At 44.1% G+C, this 10016-nt stretch overlaps 1 pseudogene; it reads right to left on the reverse strand.

Annotated features, from left to right (window-relative positions):
• Nucleotides 1–8394: 8394 nt before the first annotated feature.
• LOC147697021 (uncharacterized) lies at nt 8395–9336 on the reverse strand (annotated as a pseudogene).
• Nucleotides 9337–10016: the final 680 nt, after the last annotated feature.

Below are 10016 nucleotides of genomic sequence, written 5' to 3' on the forward strand. Positions count from 1 at the left end.
TCATGGAAGTGGTCATTGCTTTAGTCGAAGACATTTGCTTCATTTCTGAGGTTTGCTTAGATTGACCAGGTGCTTTCATGTGAAATGTGGCATGTATGGGGAAATGTTTTGAAAGTAGTTTGTGGTTATATTTTTTTCATCGCTTGAAACACATTTTGTTTCGCCAGTACTAAATCGGTGGTAAAGACAGCTATATCATCAGCAAAAGCTGTGATTTTCAAACTCTTGCCTCCATGCTCTACTGGGATTATGTTGTCTTGAGCCATTAATGCATTCAAAAATGGCTCCAAAGCTAAAGCAAAAAGCAGGGGTGATAAAGGACACCTCTGCCTTGTCCCCCTTTTGATAGAAAAGTTAGCCGAGTTGGCTCCTGCATACCTAACTAAATTTTTTGAAAGTAGTTTGTGGTTATATTTTTTTCATCGCTTGAAACACATTTTGTTTCTTGTACTGGACAGGTTGCTTGACTGATTGAAGGGCGGCATTGAGCAGCGGGGGTAATCAAATAGCGGGTTCTGCTGTAAGTGTTGTTTCAAATTTGCAGTATGTGCACATGTGGAGCTGGGTTTATGCTTCGAATGGCATGTGCACTTGTAAATATTGATTTGTGTTGTTTCAAACACTGTGTGAGGGGATAAACATGGCTTTATTTTAGGCACAGAACTGTTAAAGTGTTGCATCTCAGCTTTTGCGTGTCCTCTACAATTTAAACATATATGTACAATGCTCGAATGTGGGTGGAATGTTTTGTTCCCTAAAAACATCATCCTCTAAATCCAAGTAAGCATACTGTTGAGAGAAAAATAAGATATAACTAAAAAATTAGGGAAGATGATCTTTCTCATCTCACCCCACCACAAGCACGCCCCTCATCATTACAAATAAGTTGTAGGTCTCAAGCGAGAACACTCCTCACAGAATGGGTCCAAATGAAAAAAAACTGTAAAAGTATTTTGCACAATTTTGTATTTTCTTGTACACTTGTTTGCCATCACTTTCTAAGATGAAAAAAGTTCAGCAGCAGGCACCAGGCGCCCTCCTTTACTTAACAGAGAGGTGTGAAAGTGATCAGCAAGATAGCTCTCAAAGATGCATTCAGAAACAAAACATGCTTCAAAACTATTACATTCTGCAGCTCCTTTTTTTAATAGAAAAGTATTGAAAGTCACTGTTTAGGTTTCCTCTGCACAGAGCTTGCGAAATCTGTTACCAAAAGAAAATTCAAACCCTGTGACATGCCCAGCATTGTAGTAGCATTTGTTTTATTACTTCACGCCATGTTACACAGCACATGCAACATGTAAAAAACATTGGCAAATTCAATAGAATTTGCATAGGTGAAACCTATTAGCTTTGCCAATACTTGTTTTCTCTTGCTGTGCCAGTGCTCTGAAGTGGGAAGGGGTACATGTCACACTGTACAAATAGAGTCAGGCCGTTCCTATAACATAAATGTTAATCTCCAGCAACAATGTTACAGCTTGAATGTGCGATTTGTGATTGCTACTCCAGGATTTACGCGTTACACAAATAGTTTTAACATAAGGTAACATTTGGAGCCTCGCCCCAGTGCTCAAAGCCAGCAGCTGAAAAATAAAATGATAATAAAACAATATTATTATCATTTTATTTCCTAAGTGTCTGTCTGAGCCTGTGAGCCATGCGTGTGTATGGTGGGGCGTGGCAAGTTCATGGCAGGGAGGAGGAGTGATGGGCATTGTAAATGCATATGTCTTAGGACGACCAAACCAACATGCGTTCTTAGGTTTCCTACCCAGCTGTGTTCCAAAGTCGAGTGGAGAAATGGCACATACTTCTTTTGCCTGAGCGAGCGTCAAATCAGCCCAATCAGACCAATCCCAGCGCTTCTCTCATGCTTGGTAATAGCATGAGAGCAGCACCTGGATTGGATGGGGAGTTTGTGATGGTGTTCCAAGGGATTGCCGGGAGCAGGAGAGCAGAGGAGCACTGACGAGCGAGGAGTCCGGCAGCATTAGGTAAGTCTTTTTTTTTATTTCTTATTACGAAACTGTTACAATGATGTAATACGAAAATGAATTTCACTTTGCATCTCTCAGTTCACCACTAATTTATTCTTACCTTTCCTCGCCAGACCAGCTCCAGTTCTTCAGAGATTTTTCTGCATATCTTTTTTTTTTTTTTAACAAAGGCCTTATTTAGAGTTTGACAGATCCATGACATCCACTAAAAAGCCATACATGCCTCGTCTGCCCTATCTACAGTGTATAGGTTTCTCTGCACTCTAAATAGGGCGAACAAGAAACCCCCTGCTTTTTGAAAGGTAGCCAGCAACTGGTAAAATCTAAAGAAGGCCTTTTGGGTTTTAAAAAGTAGTATAATAGGAACTGCAGAAACAAATCAGTGAACAGTATTTACAAACATTATATTAGTTTAGTGTTTCTTTTTTACATTATCTGTATAGTTAAGAGAAGAAAGTATGTTTAATAATGAAGGCACGATGTGGTGTTTTAAGTCGTATTAAAAGTGGGACATGGACTGGTGGATCAAGAAAGGTAGATGGAAATTGAAATAGATTTTCTACTGAATACTGGGTGTTTTTTTATTGTTTGCTTTGTACAGTTTATTTATGAACACTGCTTGGGATTCTCGCTTATGCACTTGAGTTAGCTCTCTGTTCTGTGTAAATGACAAGTCCTGCTGGAATATGACCTGTAGTTCATACGAGCGAAGCGACAACAAGAACAGACTGTGCCATTCAGCAGTGAAACATTGACAAGTTTACAAAAGCTAAATGCAAGTGACTTATGGAAAGTCATTTGTATATAGCCATCATAACGTGCAATGTCTTACATGTTTGTTGCGGGTAGACCTTATATCATGGCAAATGCTATTAATAGCATTAAGGTGTAAGCTCTATGAAATAATGTATGGCTCTATTTTATTTTGTTTTTGATTCTCATCCTTTAGAAGGTCCTTGTGTGAAGAATGTGTCCGCCGAATTGTTTTACCTTAAATATGATATGCAAATAATATAGCTAATCAAAGACCTGATATCCTTATAGCATGTCCACATGAGGCTTCCATTTTCATTGGGTATCTTAGCTACTTAGCAGTGGCCCCAGCTCAAGTAACCCTAGTCTGCCTGATTACTGTGACAGCATGCTTTGTACAGTTAAGGGCCATCTTCATTTTTGATGAGAGTCCCATTGCCATTAAGTCTGGCGCTATCCGGAAATCTCAAACTAATGTTTTTTTGCAGGGTGGCCTTGTTGTAGATTCACGTGCTCTCAAACGCCACTCCCCTTGGGGCTGGGCTGGGAAATTGCAACATGTCTCCCCAGTCTTTAAAATGTATGTTGGCCCTAGGTGTGGCTGCAATAGTGCTTTAAATCTTGATCACAAAGCTAGCAATACCACACACATGCACACCATGTACAGATTAGCTGCTTCCACCATTTGGATCTAGCTCCACAGGGAGCCCCGCAGATGAGGTAGAACCGAGTATGTTTGATGATGCAATCTTCAGAGGACAAGATGGTGAAAGAATAACTCTGAAAATGTGGAATTGGGAGACCACTCATCTTTTCAACACTTAGCACACAAAACAGATGTTTAAATTCAGCATAGATTGCATCAAATAGTTTCTGCTGACAGATGCACAAGGTTTGTAGTTTCTACTTATCACTGCTTCACTAGGTGTGCAACATTTTAGATTAGGAATCCAAAAATTAGAAAACAAAGGTTTGTGGCCAGTTTATGTAGTGATATCAGGGCTGTAGAGTGTAAACAGGACTCTAGAGATTTATTTCACAAATTAGCATTTTAAAGTGTTTATGTCCTACATAAGCCCAGCAAGGCCATCTTCACTGGTAGTCACACCCTTTAGAAAAATGAACAGGTTGCAAAGAACCTAGAGAGACATGTAATATCTAGGTTCACATGCTGAGGCAGGGAAACATTTATTATAATGCAGGCATTACACCTTTAGTGCCTGTACAACGCAGTCAGTACTACGAGTTCCATCACAACGCAAGTCATTGCAATGACTTGCTTTAGGGAATGCGATGCTGAACTGGTGTTGGAATTTAAGTCCAAATCCTTCCCTACTGATACACTGACTAGAGTTGGGATAGTAATTTAAACTATTCCAAAGTCCAGCGCTTCCCTAAAGCAAGTCGTAGTAATGACTTGCATTGTAATGGAACTCATGATAACGACACAGTTGTGGTATTGACTACGTTGTTAAGCCAAGCATAGTTGTGGCTTGTGTGGTAACAGATGCTATTCATTGAGGCATGCTATTACTTTGGCAGTATCAGTCCCCAAGAAATCTGATTGACCTCAAGCTGTACGGTACTGTGAAAGAAGTGACAGGCTCCGTGACTCCAACATTTCAGCATCAAATTCAAATTAAAAATTGACTTTCAAAACAGCTTTGGCTTCTGCATCCCCTGTACTTCATCTTAAATGGGTACATAAAAAAACTCTGAAAAGGACCACATTTGTATTCCAGATAACAGTATAAATACTTCAGAACCACAGTTGTCATCACTGATAGCTGTGTAATCCTTATGGTGGGGATTCACAATGGAGGAGTTTGAGAGCATGGAAAGATTACAGCACTGTTAGCTTCAATCCTGACGTTTTCCATCTCATCACACTACTACTTCCTGGCCAGAAAAAAAACTACTCACTTTCAAATTGTAACGCCCCCCTATAAAATAAAAGCTAAGTTCGCCCTTTGAATAGCTACTCTGCACTAAAGCAAATGCCATAGTTGATTAGCATTATTAGTGTATTCAGGGAAACCCAATAAACCTTGTAGGCTTGGGCAAAATAGATGATTAAGGTAAGGAGTGTCTACAAGGGATTTTGTTATTAGACTGATTACATATAATTTAAGAAATATCACTTCCAGGATTCATAAGTCAATTGAACCTGACTGTATCCATAGGATAACTGATAGTTGATTAGCAGTCTTTGTAGAAGGATGAGATTCTGCAAAGATCGAAAGGCTTGTTGGAGGTCAATATGTATACCCTGAAATTCATGCACTGCAGACTGATTAGACTAGCTTACTTTTCAGAGGTAATGTTTAAACTTTCTAAACTCAGGACTAATCCCTTGTTGGATTTGCAGATGAGGTGCCACAAATGTAGGCAGATGGATAGGCGATGGAAGTTGTCAAGACAGGTTGCTGATAAAGATAAATGTCATGAGAGTAACAGTTTTTTGTAAAGAGTAATAAGATTTACTGTTATGATTAATTCACGAAGCAGAATAACACGTGAGTGAATAATTAATTTATAAGGTATTTAGGAATTTAAGGTGATCAGGATGTATGGACACTAACGTCAGTCTGTTATAAGATCAAGTGAGACTCCTGGGAGACTTAAGGTAGTTAACATTGAGCAGATGAGGGAAAGGATCCAGGGGTTTCCAGATTGATATCCTTTCATAATCTCTCCCTCCTCAACCACAATTGTGGCCATTATTCTCAACTAGTATTAGACTTAGAGGCGCGTCTGTCAAAGAGCCATTGATCTAGCTGCTCTTGGGCCTTGTCCAAGAGCAACATTGAAAACTTTAGCTCTGCTGATGACTTGTTTGCTAGAGAGAATTTCACTCAATTTGTGTTTGGGGGACCTGGTCCTGAGCCATTAAAAGAGACACTTTATACCCCTTTCATTTAGAAGAGGAACATCCCAGTGGACTCAGCTTAGTTCAGACAATTGTGCAGCCAACCCACGGTTTCAAAAGGACTGCGGGGTGTGGTCAAGAGCAGCTGCAAAGCATCTTCCTGTGACCACTATACCTGATTACTTTCAATCAAGCATCATCCATATCATGGAACAAAGGTGGTCCTGTTGATATTAGAGGGACACAGCTGTGGGTGAGGGATAGAAAGCAAATTGGTGTCCTAAAGCTTTTCCATTTGTCTGCTGCTTTCTATACTGTGAAACATCACATCTTAGTGTAAAGAATGGATACAGGGCTAACAGTGTATTTTATTTACATGTATTTCTCACGTATATGCAAGTAGTATGGATCCAACCATATAGACAGCAGGTGGCTTGGAATTTTAATAATGAGAAAATAATATCAGACACTCATAATTACTGTGGGCTGCATTCCATTTCAGCTTTGTTTGAACACTCTGCCACCGCTGACCAAGAATAACCACATGGAAGTTCTTGGCCTTCCAGTGGGAACAGCCCATCCCAACTTGGCCACATCCCCTGTCAATGGGAACGCATGAAACCACATGTTGAGTCCACAGTGAACAGGAACGGGTAGCCAAGAGATCCACATCCAGCAACTCCCCTCGGGCCTTTCACTGAGTAACATAACAAGCATTTGCAATGCAATTGGTCTCGCATTAGGAAAGTTTGAGCTCTTGGTATTGAAAATGACATATTTTTTATTTAGGTGTTGGTTTTGAAAATAGCGGAATTAATAGCTTTGTCATTTACAATGCCAATAGTTATAACTTGCGCAAATGTGACACCTACAGCATTTGTAATGCAATATGTGTTGTATTTACGTGACTTAGATGTATTAATATTACAAATAACAATGTCTTTTAATTTTTCTAAATAATTAATACTTAAATGAAAGTTATGCTGGCAGATGCATCAACGAAAATACCTCCCGGTAAAACACCGAATCGGTAAAACAGGCCGATACCGAACGCAAAACCAGAAAATACTATGCATCAAACCAAAATCGGTAATAAATAAAGAATCGCTAAAAAACCCCCGCGATAAATTATCGAATCGCAAAACAGACATTCGGAAATACCGAACCCCAAAGCTGACCTCGGAAATACCGATTCGCTATTAACGAATCGCAATGGAATGCATGATAAGTCGCTAATACCGAAAATCCCATAAATCGGTATTTAGCATGAGCAAAATAAGGGGAATCACAATCAGGAGGTAAAGTTAACTGAAGGATAGAAAAAAAAATACACCCCATCAGCAGGAGCTGACAATCAGTAACCCTTCACAAATGCCCTGGGAAACCCCACATGTCATCCAAAATGGCTGCCCTCTACGTGCTTGCTACGAGGAGGAGGATCAACGCCCAGGCCCAGCGCAGGAGGATGATCCAGGACAGGATCTTCAGGGTGCGCATCACTTTGCTGGGGCAGACCGAGGAACAGGTGTACGACAAGTACAGACTCAACTGTGCCATGATAATGCGCCTAATAGCAGACCTGGAACCATTTCTGCAGCACGAGACCCGTAGGACCAACGCCATACCAGCCCATGTGCAGGTCCTATGCTGCCTGCACCTGCTTGCGTCTGGAAGCTTCCAGGGGGTAATAGCTGAGACTGGAGGCGTGTCGCAAAGTGCTTTATCACGCTTCTTCCACCGGTTCCTAGAGCCCATACTGACATTAATAAATCACCACATCACCTTCCCCACAACCCCCCAGCAGCTGACCCGCACCAAACGGGAATTCTACCAGGTGGCACAATTCCCCCATGTCATAAGGTGTGTTGACTGCACACATGTCCCCATCTGTCCTCCATCAGCCACCGAATACATATTCCGCAACCGGAAGTCATATCATTCTATCAATGTGCAGGTGGTGTGCAATGCCAAATACATCATTACGGACCTTGTCGCCCAATTCCCCGGGAGCACACACAACGCTTACATATTCCGTCACTGTGGCCTCCACAGGCGCCTGATCAACGGTGAATTTGGAGAGGGACACCTACTAGGTACATATTGATGCATCATCGTACTCTCCATCCCCACATGCATATTTTCATTCATGCTGATTACCATTCTCTCCCCATCCTGCAGGTGACAGCGCATACGCATTGCGTGAATATCTACTCACTCCCTACCTCAACTCAGCTACACCGCAAGAGCAGCGCTACAACAGAGCACACATCAGCACAAGGAATGTAGTTGAGCGTACATTCGGCATCCTCAAGAGTCGCTTCCGAATACTGCACAAGACTGGAGGTGCCTTGCAGTACGACCCAGTGACCTGCTGCCAGATCATTGCTGTCTGTGCCATCCTGCACAACATCGCCACACGCAGGGGGATACCCATAGAGGTGGACGGAGAGGATGAACTATGTGCACAGCAACCCCCTCCCCCCAACACCGACAGGCGCATGTGCCCAACACAGCTGAAGGGCAACGGAGGCAGACATACATCACACGGAATCATTTCTGAGACAGGTAAGAGAGTGACTTGACAACAGGATCAGATTTGCAAGGGTTTAATGGGCATGGACACCTGACTGGTGCAGATATGCGTAACACAAACATGCTGCTGCTGCAGTTGAAATCTAACTTAAATTGTCCCTTCTCAGAACGGGTGATGCGTGTGGCACTTCAGTCTGGCCATGGCTACGTCACCAAGGACAGTGTGACTTTGCCACATGTTCATTTGCGTTTGCCGCGTTACCCCAGTCTCTTGTCCTGTGACTCCTCGGCTTCTCCACGATGGGTGTCTGTGGCAGTTGCATTGCGCCCACTGCGCCTCCTCCCGCTGGTCTCCAGCAGGGAGACGCTGCTGACACTGGAGGCTGCCTCACTCCCCTCTTCCGCTCCCAGACTGCTGACACTGGCTGACCCAGGCTGCAGTTGCTCCACTGCAGTGGTCACCCTCTCAAGGGCCTTTGCCATATCCCCACAATAATGACCTAGGTCCACTTGCAGGGACACGGACCTGCGGGACAGCACAGCTGTGCTGTTGCACAGCTTATTGATGGCCTTGTTAGTAGAATTCACTGCCAACGTGATCTGCCTGTGACGCCTGCGCTCACTTTGTTGCCCTGCGACTACGGCACGTGTCTGTTCCTGCAGGCAAAGCTTGATTTCATTGTTGCCGGCAGCTACGGCAGTGGTGTGCTCACGCACAGCGTCAGTCATGTTGCCTAGTTTGTTGCAAAGTTTGGTCATGGAGAGTTTCATGGCACCCATGTGTCTCCCCTGCAGGCGCTGGACACGCAGCATCCGGGTCTCCACAACTCTGTACCCTTCGGACAGATCGACTGGTCTTGCAGCTGCCCGACCCGTGGGCACAGCCCTCTGCCTGATGCGCTGTCGTGCTGCAGTTTGGCTGGTTGGAGTGACGACAGCCTGGCGTGGGACATTTTGGGGTGCTGAACTCTGATCCAACTCCATCACTGGCAGGGAGGAAACATCTGCTCTGCGGCTCTGCGGAGTGGCCCGCACTGGTGGTGGTGGGGGTGTCTTGGACCGCGAGGATGGTGGTGGTGGTGGTGGTGTCTTGGATCGCGAGGATGGTGGTGGTGGTGGTGGTGTCTTGGACCGCAGGGATGGTGGAGGTGTTGTCCGCCGTGGTGGTGAAGGGGAGTACATGGCTTCAGCTCCCTGTGAGCACTCCGCATCGGTCAACACTGGTGTCTCTGAGATGACGAGGCGGCCACTGTCGTCAGAATCGATGGGGGATGCATCTGTGTGTGAAACAGTGCATAGTTATTATCATGGTATTGTATGTGAATATTGCTTTGGCATCTCGCAATAAACTACTTTTTGTGACAGACATTTGGTTCTTGCTGCTGTATTCATCTCTGGGTTCTGGCATGCACCCATTCATGTATTGACTACAACTCCCATGGTGCAACACAGTGGTGAGGGTATGTGTTTTGGGCAACCCTACATGTGCACTGGGTCTGGCATGGGGGATTGGGCAGAGACTTACTACACGCTGCATTGTTACGCTGCCATGCACCTTACCTTGTCCTGCTTCCGCAGCACCAGAGGTGTCCAGAAGTGTGACCCCCACAACAGCTTCCGGTTCTATGGTGGACTCCACTAGATCCTCCAGGGCTGTGTTAGGCGTCACATCCAGGGCTGTGTTAGGCGTCACATTGGATGTGCCCCCTCCTGTGCCAGCAGCATCCTTGACCCTCTGCGCAATCCTCTCCTTGGCCCACTTACGCAGGTCATACCTGCGTTTTTTTAAGTCGTCGATGCTGCGGTGGGTGACTCCGCAGGCATTTACCTTGTCCTTGATGCGCAGCCACATCTTTCGTTTT

This window comes from Lissotriton vulgaris, chromosome 8, assembly GCF_964263255.1.
Source record: "Lissotriton vulgaris chromosome 8, aLisVul1.2, whole genome shotgun sequence".
Lineage (NCBI taxonomy): Eukaryota > Metazoa > Chordata > Amphibia > Caudata > Salamandridae > Lissotriton > Lissotriton vulgaris.